Here is a 14,099-nt window from a genome sequence, read left to right on the forward strand (position 1 = left end):
TTATGTATATTTATGTCTTGAACAGCGCTCTGAAACCACTTGTGGTCTGTTGCGCTCTATACATTTTTTTTTTTAAATAAAAAAATAAATAAGTAAATATGTTCAAGGGGCAAAGCTGCAGTATCAGTTTAACTGCTCATTCCTCTATTATCTTTTAAAGTGTATTTTCGTGTGATACTAATCAAGTTCTAAGCCTTATAGTATTGTAAATTAAAAATGGCTAAATGTATACTTTAGATTTGTATTTTATAAAATGCACTAGAATCATAATTGTCAGTGACAGTGAAGAAACAGTAATACCAGCCTCCCAAAGAAGTGATGTAGATCAGTGGTTTCCATACTGCGGGTTGCAAAAGGTCCCAAGGCGAGACTCTGAACAAGGTACAGTTAACATATACAAATATATTAGTACAGCAATATAAAGGACAGTATTTTATTTTTCATTTTTAATAAAATAAGAAAATAAAACTATTACTTCTTTTTATAGAAAATTTGTAGAACAACCCCCCACTCCCCTTTTGCAATGGACTCAACTGCAAATATTGTGTGTCATATTAGTAAGCCTATGGGGCAAAGTGGTATATTGGTAGCAGGTGTATATCAGGTGCAGTGCGGATGCAGTAATTCAAAGAACAAACAGACAACAAAGTACGGGTGAAATGATGGTTTTAATGATTATAAATCCAATTGTCTGATGACCAGCCACAAAACAATACTGAGCTGGCAATACACAACAATGTGTATTGCAAAGTAATGAAAAAGGATTGCAGTCCCGCAAACAATAAACACGGTACAAAACACACACAATTAGAAAAAACACTATCACAGGTCCAAAGTGAGTGCTCTCAGTGCTTGTGGTGAAGTACAATATATTACGTGCTATTGGTGAAAACAAGTGCTGTGGTGATCTGGCTTTGTGCTTGCCCCTGGCGACAGCTCCGGATTTGTGTATAGCCATCTAGTGCTATTTAACAAAAAAACACAGACCGTTACTAAACAGAAAATACCAACAAAATACTCAAACTCTTTATTTTATTTTGGGGAGATCTCCCGGTCCTTCCAGTCTCCTCGTATCTCTGAAACCCAAGCGAAGGAAAAGATTTACAATTCTCCAGCCCCTTTTATGCGATTATACCCCTTGGTAAACGATTGCAGCTGACTCTATTGCCTGCAGCTGCTACCTCGTTTACCTTCCAGGTCAATACGTTCCTGCACTGGAGTCTTGCCTTTTTCCAGGCTGACTGACTTCCCGACCCAGGGAATGAACTGTCAGGCCAACCTGTCCAAAGCCTTTCCCTGTCACTACTTAGTGCCCTCACAGGTCGAGAGGGAGATTTACAACCAGAACTCATTATATTTCCGTCACAGCCTACCAGAAACATCATCAAAAAAATCTTGCTACTTTGACTGTGTGTCATTTGGTTAGTATTCGCTGTGGTGGTAAAAAAAAAAAAAAAAGTTTTGCTCAATTTCCTAATAAAAAAACAAACAAACATATTTGAATCTACCTAATTAAACAGTGAGACTTTTGTTGGAATTAATGCTAGTAGGCCTATCACTGTTGATAAATTAATACAGTACTTGGTGGCAGTAGGTGCAGAGGAACACGTACATTTTAAACCCAAATCCTGGCTATGCTCAGAAATCTTGGAAACCCATAAAACCTAGGCACAGTTTTATATGACCTACAGTCATGGTTATTTCAGGAGAGGACTCTTATAATAATTATAAAATTATAAAGTTTGGGAACGAGAAAAGGCCATTTGGCCTATCAAGGCTTGTCCCTTGTTAGAACACTTTTCTCCCCTACTGGGGGAAGGGGGGGACTAATTTAAAAGCACAGAATCTTTTTTAAATGTTTCCAGTATTTTAGATCCTACTACTTCACCTAGTAGGCTATTCCATGCATTTATAACTCTGTGTAAAAATGTACTTTTACTCAGCTTCCATTTCTGCCCCCTTGTTCTCTCTGTGCTAAACTTGAAGTAGTGTCTTGGGTTAACTATCTATACCATTTATGATTTTAAAGAATTCAATCAAGTCCCCTCTTTCCCTTCTTTTTCTAGGCTAAATGTAATTATTTTAATAATAGCTCATGTCAGTAAGTCCTGGGATCAGCCTAGTTGTCTCTGTATCTTCAAGTGCAATCATGTCTTTTTTGTAGTGAGGTGACCAAAACTGCACATAGTATTCTAGGTGGGTCTAACTAGGGCAGAGGTTTTAAAACTTTAGGCCTGTAACCCTTTCCAAATAATCTAGCCTACCACATACCCCCATCTGAGATAGGGTCATAATTTACCTATGAAAACAGGAACTTTGCTAAACCGCTTAACTGTAGAAGCCAACGGCTTGTTAAAATGAGGCCAATTAGACCTCAAGCCAATATTTCGATTTCAGATTTGTCATGTGAGACTGAAAGCAGTACCCTGTGCAAATTTGCCTTTGTCGAATTATTTATTTTTGGCATTGGCCCAAAACCATGAATAAAAAATGAATTAAAACTAGGATGTATATTTTTGGATGTCACATTGCAATGTTGTGTGGTGCAAGTAAATTGGTACATAGTTATAGAAAAAAATGTTTATTCACGTAAACGTTTTGAAAACTGTAAACAAATAAATACAAAAATCAAACACTAGATTGTAGTCTTTACAATTTTTAATCACTGAAAACTATTTATAAACTACCTCAGTTATTGTCTGTTTTTGCTTTACCAAGGACTATAGAATGCGGGCTTGTTTGGGCTCTTGAATTTGCGGCAGTTTTTATTTTAGGTTGTCCAACAGGTCTCCGTACACCCTGTTTTCTGTGAGTCTCTGCAGAGCCTTTTCTAGTTTTTGTTGACGTGTCTAACAAGTAGTATTTTGTTTATATTTTAACTGCGAATGTCCACCTGCACATGTAGCCCTTTTTGTTTAGCGGGAACCAGGAATATTCTTATGACGTAATATGAATGAGAGAGACCAGGGTGCAATGGTACCCCGGGGTACAGCGTCGTGTTTTATGTGTTGCAGGGCAGATTTCAATAAAACTAAGCCCTGATTAGTAAACAATGCAGCTATACACAGAGGGTATGTAATTCTATATTTAAAAATGAACCAATAGGACTTTAGGTTACAAAAGCTTTAAGCGAGCCATTAAAAAAAGCACCTCAATTTGCTGGCTCAGAAGACATACAGGGACATACAGGACATACAGGCTCGAGTTCAGCCAAGTACTGAAAATGGAAAACTGCTATTAAACTAACACAATAAAATTAGTTAACGACGGTGCAAGTGCACCAACTAAAAATGCTATGTCAAAATATTTCAAAATCCAGACTCCAATAGTTATGCTGAAACGAGTCAAAATGAAGAGTCCAAAAACAGGTTATGCTTCTGAAAAACAAAACTAAGGTTCCACTTTAAAACAAAATCAGAAAGCAATTCTCAACAAAAGCCATGCATTTCTTCCAACAAATGCAGAAGTGTAGAGAGAAAACAGATGGGGCAGTTTGAATAAAAACATTTTAAAAAGTTGCAAATATAGGCTTATATTTTTTTTTAATTGAACTCTGATTTTATCGTTGAACACTTGAGCTGAGACAATGTAAAATGCTATGTGTGTCTTGTGCGGTATAGAATCTAGCCAGAATAAGCACATTGTTTTGAAGTGAATATTTCCATATATCATGCAGTCAAAAATTACTTTTAGCAAAATGCTTACATGTTAAAGTGTTTAGTGCAGTAGTCTGTTCGTGTTAATCAGCTGTAAGACAATTAGCTTGTTGCTGGGCATTTGCTGTATGATATGAATTTATGCAGTAGTTTTTTTTTTAATCCCAGGGATTCCATTTTTGTAATAATAATATTGTGCTGTTGCTTTTATAAATAATTAGCGGTGTGGCGGCATAAGGCAATGCACTCGCACAACAATTGAGTTCTTCAGCGAATGAATTAATAATGAAAAAAACACACGCAAGCATTGCAAGTAAAGGTAACAGTTCCAGTACAGAACATGCAAGTGATTTCACTGTAAGTAGAGTGGCCCAACTCAATAATACTTTATTTAAAAACATAAACGTAGATAAAACACTGAAAATCAGTTCAGCTGTTTTTACCATGTTGCAGCGGCAAAACTAAATCACTTGGAATTACCATCTGTACCAGTATCAGAAGTCTAAAACTATACACAATGAGATATAAGTCATCAAACTAAGGTAAAATTGTTATTCTCCTTCTTCTTTTTCTGTCTACTTTAAGGGTGTGTAGTGACTATTCTACCAATCATGTGATTCCACATGTTGGTCAACGTCAAAACAAACCAGGGTATGAAAGCAGTTTGATATCCACACCATTTATATTAAACTAATTATTTATGTTTTAAAACAGCACATATCGCAGGGAAAAAAAATTAATAAAACAAATAGTGGTTTGAACTTGCAACATGACGTTCTTGAACAGCAAATGACCCAAGCCCCCTGCGCCACTGCGCAGTTGTTGAAATGCTTTCATTTTTTAAGCTTACATCCAAGCCTGACCAGCTTTCGCTGAAAACCTGAAGGTGCTGCTTGATTCTAGAAATTTTCGATTTCCTGTTTGAAAATTTCTAGTTTCCTGTTTGTTTGGTAGATACCATAGAATGGAACTGCACACAAGAGTGGCATGTAGCTTCCATGTCTAAATCTCTGATCTCTGATAAATTGTAGTTCCTCGTTTAATTAAAAATAAATAAAGGAATAATTTATTTGGTAGAAATAAATAAATGATTTAAACAAATGCATAGAGGAATAAATACATTTAGAAATAAATATTTTAAATAAATCAATGTAGAAATGAATACATGTTTATATTTTAAATGTATAAATAAATTAATAAATAGCAATCTAGAAAACTACGTCATATTAATTGATTTGGCTGATGCGTTTATCCACAGCAATTGACATTTATATACCTATATAAAAAGTACAAGTTTCATGTAAATATATATATATATTGCAAGTTGCCTAAAATTAATAGCGCATCAAAGAAAGTCACCAAGGTTGAAACATTTAATACTACTGAGCTACTGAGTCAACATTTACATTGTAACGTTTAAAACAATCTTAAGATATAACAAACAAGGGTCATTTAAATGTGTTGGCTGAAAAAAGTAACAAGCAGACAAAACTGATTAAAACTAAACAAGTTTGAATGACAAATTCGGCAACATTGTCGAGTTTGGTAAACATTTAAATCTTGTATGCTATGTTCATACAGTAATTAAACGGACTGTGTTGTATAGCGTTATGCTGACTTTGAAAAACAAAATGTTAAAAACATGGTTTAGTGCAAGTAACAAATCAGTTTTTTCTTACACACACTAAATTATATATGCATGCTCTCTCACACACACTCGCATGCACACGCACACACACACACACACACGTCTATGCCAAGTGGGGTCTATGATTCTCCACCAGCTAAGTGGGCACCATGACTTCCCAATATTTTCTTTAAACGAAATATATATAGAAAATTATGTTTTAAGCTCAACATTGATAATATTTGTTTAAATTAGAGAAAATACAGTGCCTTGCATAAGTATTCACCCCCCTTGGACTTTTCCACATTTTGTAGTGTTACAACCTGGAATTAAAATGGATTTAATTAGGATTTTTTGTCACTGATCTACACAAAATAGTCCATAATGTCAAAGTGGGGAAAAAAATCTACATCTTTTTCGAAAAAAATTTCCAAATAAAAAACTGAAAAGTCTTGATTGCGTAAGTATTCACCCCCCTTTGCTGTGACACCCCTAAATAAGCTTTGGTGCAACCAATTGCCTTCAGAAGTCACATAATTAGTTGAATGGAGTCCACCTGTGTGCAATTAAAGTGTCACATGATCTCAGATTAAATACACCTGTTTCTGGAAGGCCCCAGAGTTTGTTAGAGAGCATATCTAAACAAACAGCATCATGAAGACCAAGGAGCTATCAAAACAAGTCCGGGATAAAGTTCTGGAGAAGCACCAATCAGGGTTGGGTTATAAAAAAATATCCCAAACTTTGAACATCCCCCGGAGCACTGTTAAATCCATTATTAAAAAATGGAAAGAATATGGCACAACCGCGACTCTGCCTAGAGAAGGCCGTCCACCAAAACTCAGTGACCAGGTAAGGAGGGCATTAGTCAGAGAAGCAACCAAGAGGCCAATGGTAACTCTGAAGGAGCTGGAGAGATTCACAGCTGAGATGGGAGAAACCGTCCATGGGACAACTCTGACCCAGACGCTCCACAAAGCTGGGCTTTATGGAAGAGTGGCGAGAAGAAAACCATTGCTGAAAAAAACCCATATCAAATCCCGTTTGGATTTTGTCAAAAGGCATGTGGAAGACACAGCAAACATGTGAAAAAAGGTTCTCTGGTCTGATGAGACCAAAATTGAACATTTTGGCCTTAGCGCAAAATGCTATGTGTGGCGCAAAGCCAACATTGCTCATCACCCTGAGAACACCATCCCCACGGTGAAGCATGGTGGTGGCAGCATCATGTTATGGGGATGCTTTTCATCGGCAGGGACTGGGAAACTGGTCAGGATTGAGGGCAAGATGGATGGAGCCAAATACAGGGAAATTCTAGAGGAAAACCTGTTTCAGTCTGCAAAAGACCTGGGACTGAGGTGGAGATTCACCTTCCAGCAGGACAATGACCCTAAACACACAGCCAAAGCTACACTGGAGTGGTTTAAAAACAAGAACCTGAATGTTTAGAATGGCCCAGTCAAAACCCCTACCTCAATCCGATTGAGAATCTATGGCAAGACTTGAAAATTGCTGTTCACCAATGGTCCCCATCCAACTTGACAGAACTTGAGCAATTTTGCCAAGAAGAATGGGCAAAAATTGCAGGATCCAGATGTGCAAAGCTGGTAGAGACTTACCCAAAAAGACTCACAGCTGTAACTGCTGCCAAAGGTGCTTCTACCAAGTATTGACTCAGGGGGGTGAATACTTATGCAACCAACAAATGTCTTTTTTTTTATTTAATTAACTTTTGTGTCACAATAAAAAATATTTTGCACCTTCAAAGTGTTAAGTATGTTGTGTAAATCAAATGGTAAAAATCCCAATTAAATCCATTTTAATTCCAGGTTGTAACACTACAAAATGTGGAAAAGTCCAAGGCGGGTGAATATTTATGCAAGGCACTGTATGTGTGTAACGTCGGCTTGCCAATCACGAGGCCTAATCACAAACCCCCACGTCAGGGATAATACAAATCACCTTCAACAATAAGTTTACTGAAACCTTAGATTCAATTCAAAGTTGTAAACCAAAATACTTTCTGTATTACTGCATAAAATAAAATAAAATAAAACTTAATTTTCTTGGTGCTGTTGTGTTTCAAAAAAATGAATTATTTTGTTTGGGGAGAAAAGCTGAAGGAATCTTCAAGTTTGCCTGAACCCTAAATTTGGTCCCCTTCTGTCAGGTGACAGCTACCCACTTTACCAAATTTCAGTAATCAGATTTACCCAAACTACACACTACTCTCAGCTTATAACCCCTTGATGATGGAAAATAACCTCAACATCCAAACTTTAACATTTCAATGGTTATTCACATGCACTCAATCAGCACATTCACTGCAACAATAATTTTTAACAGTTTTTCCCTTTATACAATTTACACAGTATTTCTTTATTTTATTATTTCAGTCATTTAACCTTTGCTGTTTGATTTTAGAAAAAAAACACTTTTTCTTCAGTTCAAACCAATGTCAGTCTTTTTTTTTTTTTTTAAAGTTCAATGGCAAAATTTGCTGTTAACACAGTTTGTTTTAAAATAAAACAATTTCAATTATACAGTCTTATTGCGAACAAAATAAATAAAAATAATAATTTGTAGAAAACGTATACTACCAAAAAAAAGTTCAGCACTTCAAAATGCAGAAATAAATGTAAACAGTCACGTGTCCAAAAAACAGTTCAAGGCAGTATAGGTACACAGTCCCTGGTTTGCTTGCACAAAATATTAGCTTTCTAGCTGGAATAACTCATAAGAGAAAAAAAAAACTCAGTTTGTTTATTTCCTGGAATCTTCTTTTAACAGATGGTATAACTCAGTAAATAGTTCACTTTTAACACTCCACATTTAACACGGCAAGCTTTTCTTCTAAGTAAAAAAAATAATCTACTACAAAAAAAATTCCAATATCTCGTTTCAGATCTAGAAATCCCTTGTTTCTATTTAAGATAGCTCCAGATGCTGCTTTGGATGAAGAAATAGATCTGATAGTCGATATAATAAAGCTCAGTACTTTAGTAAGATAATTGTATACCTGCAGCAAAAGTTATTTAACTGGTATATTCAAACTTCCGTGTAGATTCGGTACCTACTCCCTTATTACTGAAGTATTCGGTACCTACTCCCTTATTACTGAAGTATCGATAGGTTGCGGATGCAACCCCGGTTCCCTGAAAGAGAAAATAACCATCAAGGTATGGGACATTGCCGTCAGGCAGTAGGGATTGGCTGAGCTTTATGTCAAAGCTGCCGATAGGCCTCCGCGCAAGCTGCCGTGTCAGCCCGCCCCCTTGGGAGCTTACTATACGCAGCGCGCGGAGAGTCACTTCCTCTTTTGCCCTTCAGGCCGTGAAGGCCTCCAGAGCGACCTCGCGGCTTGATGGTTATTTTCTCTTTCAGGGAACCGGGGTTGCATCCGCAACCTATCGTTCCCTTTCAAGTCGAAAATAACCATCAAGGTATGGGAACAGTGTACCCAAGCCGTCGCGAGGGAGGATTCTCGGCAGTAGGACAGACTTACGTCATAACGCAACTGCGTAGGCAGTACATCTACACATATGCGGAGCTGCGCCTCAGCGTCTATGCTCGCAATGACACCTGTCCCAAGGTGGAATAGTCACACCATATTGTCACCTACTCTAGACGTCCGCAACCTGAGGCGTCATAGAGTGCAACACAGATGCTCCAAATGACGGAGCAGAGGATTCCAGTACATTTAGCCTGTAAAACCTCATGAAAGTATGCGGCGTAGCCCAACTGGCTGCCGCGCAAATATCAGACACCGGCACCCCTCGAAAGAGGGCCCAGGATGTCGCCATACCCCTGGTAGAATGCGCCTTCAACTGCCCTGGTGGTGGAAGGCCTGCAGATTCATACGCTAATTTAATAGCATCCACTATCCAGTGGGAAAGGCGCTGTTTAGACAGCGGCTGACCCAAAGATCTAGAACCATGGCATATGAACAACTGTTCTGTCTGCCTTACAGTCCTTGTACGGTCAATATAACACCTCAATGCCCTCACAGGGCAGAGCATGTGTAACCGCTCTTCCTCTGGGGAAGAAAAAGGAGGAGGATGGAACGCCATCAACTCGACTGACTGGTTCATGTGGAACGGGGATATAACCTTTGGTAAAAAGGCCGGATTAGGGCGCATGGAGACCTTAGAACCGTCTCCTGCAAAACGAGTACAAGAAGGATGCACTGACAGTGCATGTAACTCGCTCACGCGTTTTGCTGATACTACAGCCAGCAAAAACGCAGTCTTAATAGATAAGAGCTTCATATCCACGCTGTGGAGAGGCTCAAACGGTACCTTGGCAAGGGCTTCTAGCACCACATCAAGGCTCCACGACGGTAAACTGGTCGTTCTTGGAGGCCGCAAGCGTCTTGCGCCATTCAGAAACTGAGATGCCAAAAGTGGCAACCAGGTGATAACCCGTCAATGCGTACGTGGCAAGCCGAAATAGTGGCCAAATACACTTTAAGTGTAGAGGGAGATTTCCCTTCATCTAACAGCTTCTGCAGAAACTGTAATATCACTGCCATAGGGCAGGAGACCGGGTCATGGCCCTCAGCCAGACACCAACTCTGAAATAATTGCCACTTATACGTATATTGCGACCGAGTAGAGGGCGCTCTCGCACTCTGAATAGTGGATATAACCGCCGTCGAAAGCCCTAAGGCTGACAGGAGCTTGGGGTTCGGATGCCATAGCCCTCCTTGGGCTTGGGACAACAGGTCCGCTCGCAGAGGGAGCTCCCTCGGGCGACCATGCAACAACTGCACTAGACTCGGGAACCATATCCTCCGAGGCCACCGAGGAGCGATCAGAATCACTGTCGCTTGCTCTACCCTGACCTTCTCCAAGAAGGCGGGGAGCATCGAAATCGGTGGAAATGCGTACAGGAGCCCTGGCGGCCATTCGTGAGCCAGTGCATCGACTCCTAGGGGGCTGTCGAGGTCCTTCACCGAGAACCATAGGGGGCAGTGCGTGGTCTCTCGCGAAGCGAAGAGATCGACTTGCGCTGTGCCGAACCAGTCCCAAATGCGCTCTACCACCCGAGGGTGAAGACGCCACTCGCCCGCAAGAGGACCTCCTCTGGACAGGAGATCCGCTGCATAATTGACTCTGCCCGGCAGATGAACTGCACGCAGAGAGGCTAACCGCGGTTGAGCCCAGAGCAACAGCCGCGTTACCATCCGGTGAAGACCTGGGGACCGCAATCCGCCCTGGCGATTGATATACGCCACTACTGTGGTGTTGTCTGACCGCACTAACACGTGCTTGTCTAGAAGCACTGGCAAGAAGTGCCGAAGGGCGAGGTCCACTGCTCTGAGTTCCAGAGCGTTGATGTGGGCTGACCTCCAGGGTCCTGACCACACTCCACGGGTCCCTGTCCCGTTCCAGACTGCTCCCCAACCTTGGTTGGAAGCGTCGGTTGTGATAACTTCCCTTCGGAAGATGGGACCCAAGCGCACGCCCTGGCGGATGTTCGACTGAACTTTCCACCAGCGTAATGCTTCCCAGCAGGTTCGGGATACCCTCAGCCTGCGGTGCTTGTCTCTCCGTGGGTGCAACGCGAAGGCATTGAACCAGGCCTGCAGAGGTCTCTGGTGTAGTAAGCCCAAAGGAAGGGCTTGCGAGGCGGCAGCCATCAACCCCAGCATGCGCTGACAGAGCTCCATGCTGACTGTTTCTCTCAACCTGAATAGGGAGAGACACCGCTCTAATGAGGCAACTCTTTGTGTCGATAGGGTCGCTTCCATGGACACTGAGTCCAGATGCAGACCCAAAAACTCGGTCTGTTGGCTGGGCACGAGGCGGCTCTTGTCTGGATTGACCTTCAGACCTAGCCGCTGAAGATGGTCTGTAACCATCACTGTGTGCTGTGCCAACTGCTCCTTTGACTGCGCGCAGACGAGCCAGTCGTCCAGATAGTTCAGCAGTCGAACGCCTTGAACCCGCAAGGGGGCTAAAATGGTGTCCATACACTTCGAAAAGGTTCGAGGAGCTAGAGACAGGCCGAATGGCAGGACACAAAACTCGTAGACCCTGCTCTGAAATGCGAAACGTAGGTACTTCCTGTGACCCGGACAGATGGGAACGTGAAAGTACGCATCTGTGAGGTCTATGGTGGTAAACCAGTTGCCCTGCCGGACAGACTGGACAATGTGCCTGTGCGTAAGCATCTTGAACGACAACACCCGTAGGTATTTGTTCAGTACACGCAGGTCTAGAATAGGGCGGAGCCCGCCGTCCTTCTTTGGCACAAGGAAGTATTTGGAGTAGAACCCCTGGTCGGTCAGAGCAGGGTCTACTAGTTGAATGGTGTGCCCCGGGGATATAGGAGCATCTAGCAACAGGGTCTTATCAGGCTCCTGTACCCTGGCCTGTGAGAGCCATAGCTGCCTCCTTGCTACTACGAGGGAAGCAATGCTCCTGCCCTGTGCTCGCGCATTTAGCTGAGCCAGCCTGACCAAAAAAGCTGTGCAACTGCACCCAGCTCGGTTCTGAGCCCGACGGATGGGGACTCAGGCAGGTCGCGAATCAGCGCCGCCTGGTAGACTGTCAGGAGGCTGGCCACGTTGGACAGTCTAACTGCCTCTGTAGCCGCGGCATAACCCTTTTTTAGGTGGGCCTCCATAATCCTACACTGCCTGTTAGGGCAGGAAGGGTCCTTAGCCAGCCCCGAAAGTGTCGGCGTCTTTACTAGCGCGGCGAACGCGGCGCCCACTGGCGGAAACAACGCCAGCCCAGCTTCGCTCGCCCCGTGCATGGTGAAGGCCGAAGCCTTGCGAGAAGTCGCAGGGGCGGAGGCCGGTGCTCCCCAGGTGGACTGCACCTCCTTAATAAAATCCGGGAATGCCGGGAGCATCCTGGACTGAAGGGGCGGACCCGATGGCAATTCAAATAGAGAGCGACGTGTTGGCTCTGATGCAGGCCAGTCCACGCCCAGATGACGGGCTGCCCTCTCCACCACTGACCAGATAGGGTCATTAGTATCCAGCACTTCAGGGTGGTCCTGCTGGGATGCCACCTCAGGCTCTGTGTCTTCAAAGAGCGGGTCTGCATCAGATGCGTCCCTTGAGACAGCATCGGCGTCCCACTCTACTTCCTGGGGAACTGGTGGAGGAACCATCGGCTGACTAGCGCTGGGTCCGGTAACCATCTCTGGGGCCCGAGGCGCCACATTCGCTAGAGTCATGAGGAGGGATTGTTGTCCCATCATGAGCTCCATAAACTGCGACATCTTGGAGGTGAGCTCAGCCACCCCAGATGTGTCTTGATGCCGTCTACCCCTTCGAGGGGAGCGGGAGTGCCTTCTCCGGCGAGACGATCGAGATCTGGATCGCGACTCCCGACGGGGGCGAGCCCCGCGAGAGGAGGGGCTGCGGGAACGTTCCCGAGCACGCCTAATTGGAGACCTTTGACCAGCTGTAAGCTGGGAAGATGGGCTCATAGGCTGAGACGTCGCCGGCAGCGACACGATAGACGATGGTGGGGCCGAGACGGTGTGGGACGAGCCCGAGGATGGGGAACGACCTCCCACCGCCTTCCTAGCTCTCTGGCGCAGGGTGCGTGTTTGAAACCCCGCACATAGCTGGCAGTATGCCCTGTCTGCCAGGGCAGATGCTGCATGGTCCGGCCCTAAACATGCGACGCAGTCCTCGTGAGGGTCGCTGGCAGGCAACTTGGCCTGACAGGTCACACAACGGTGGAACCCAGACATATTGACGTCAATCACGAAGAGCCGAGGTGCGCGCGTCGAGCGCCGAAGCGCTGGGCACCAAGCGTCAAGCACCTGAAGTGTGTGCGTCGAGCGCCGCCGCGTCGAACGCCGAGGCGTCGAGGGTGCGTGCGTCGAGCACCGAGCGCCGAAGCGTCGAGCACCGAGGTGCGTGCGTCGACGTCAAGGGTGCGCGCGTTGAGGCGTCGAGCGCCGAAGCGTCGAGCGTCGAGGCGCGTGCGTCGAGCGTCGAGGGTGCGTGCGTCGAGGTGCGTGCGTCGAGGCGCCGAAGCGTCGAGCGTCGAGCACCGAGCGTCGAGCACCGAGGTGCGTCGAGGGTGCGTGCACCGAGTGTCGAGCGTCGAGCGCCGAGGCGCGTGCGTCGAGGGTGCGTGCGTCGAGGCGCCAAGCGCCGAGCACCGAGCGTCGAGCGTCGAGCACCGAGCGTCGAGCACCGACATTGATGGAACGTGCGTCGAGCGTCGAGCACTGAGCCCCAAGTGCAGAAGCACTAAGCACCAAGCGCAGAAGTGCTGCACAAAGCGCCGAAGCGCTGCACCAAGCGCACAAGCGCTGACACCAAAAGCGCCGGAGCGCGAGCGCCGAAGCGCGAGTACCGAGCGTGGAACGCTAGCACAGACGCCTAAGCGTCAGCTGACCCGCCAAGCGGAGACGCAAAGTGCTGGTACAGTGTCTGATGCTGTGCAATACCTACCTGAAGGTGCTGGGGATTTTGCACGTTGGTGGTTGTCTTCCTCTGTATAGTGAAGGGAAAAACTTTTTTTTTTTTTTTTTTTTTTTTTGTGGACGCTGCAGAAGGAAAGGGAGTGTAGTGCAATACCACGTGGCGGGAACGCGCCGCGGGGGAGGACACTGCAGAGCAGACTACCCGCACACACACACAGTTAGCCTAAGCTAGACCGAGGATGCAATTGCGCGTGGCCAAGGCCAACGCAACACGCGTCCGACACACAATGTAAATATATATAACAATATAATTACACAAAAAATATAATATATATAGAATATATATATACAAAAAACCCACACAGTAATAATAAAGGAACAGAGGAAAGACGGGGAGACCACGAAGAACGCAATGC

General features: G+C 44.4%; 1 protein-coding gene across 2 annotated transcripts in view; it reads left to right on the forward strand.

Moving 5' to 3' along the window:
• Window positions 1-14,099, forward strand: part of LOC117408401 (netrin receptor UNC5C-like) — a 379,281-nt gene that overhangs the window by 154,078 nt on the left and 211,104 nt on the right. The window lies entirely within an intron of this gene.

This window comes from Acipenser ruthenus, chromosome 2, assembly GCF_902713425.1.
Source record: "Acipenser ruthenus chromosome 2, fAciRut3.2 maternal haplotype, whole genome shotgun sequence".
NCBI classification, from domain to species: Eukaryota; Metazoa; Chordata; class Actinopteri; order Acipenseriformes; family Acipenseridae; genus Acipenser; species Acipenser ruthenus.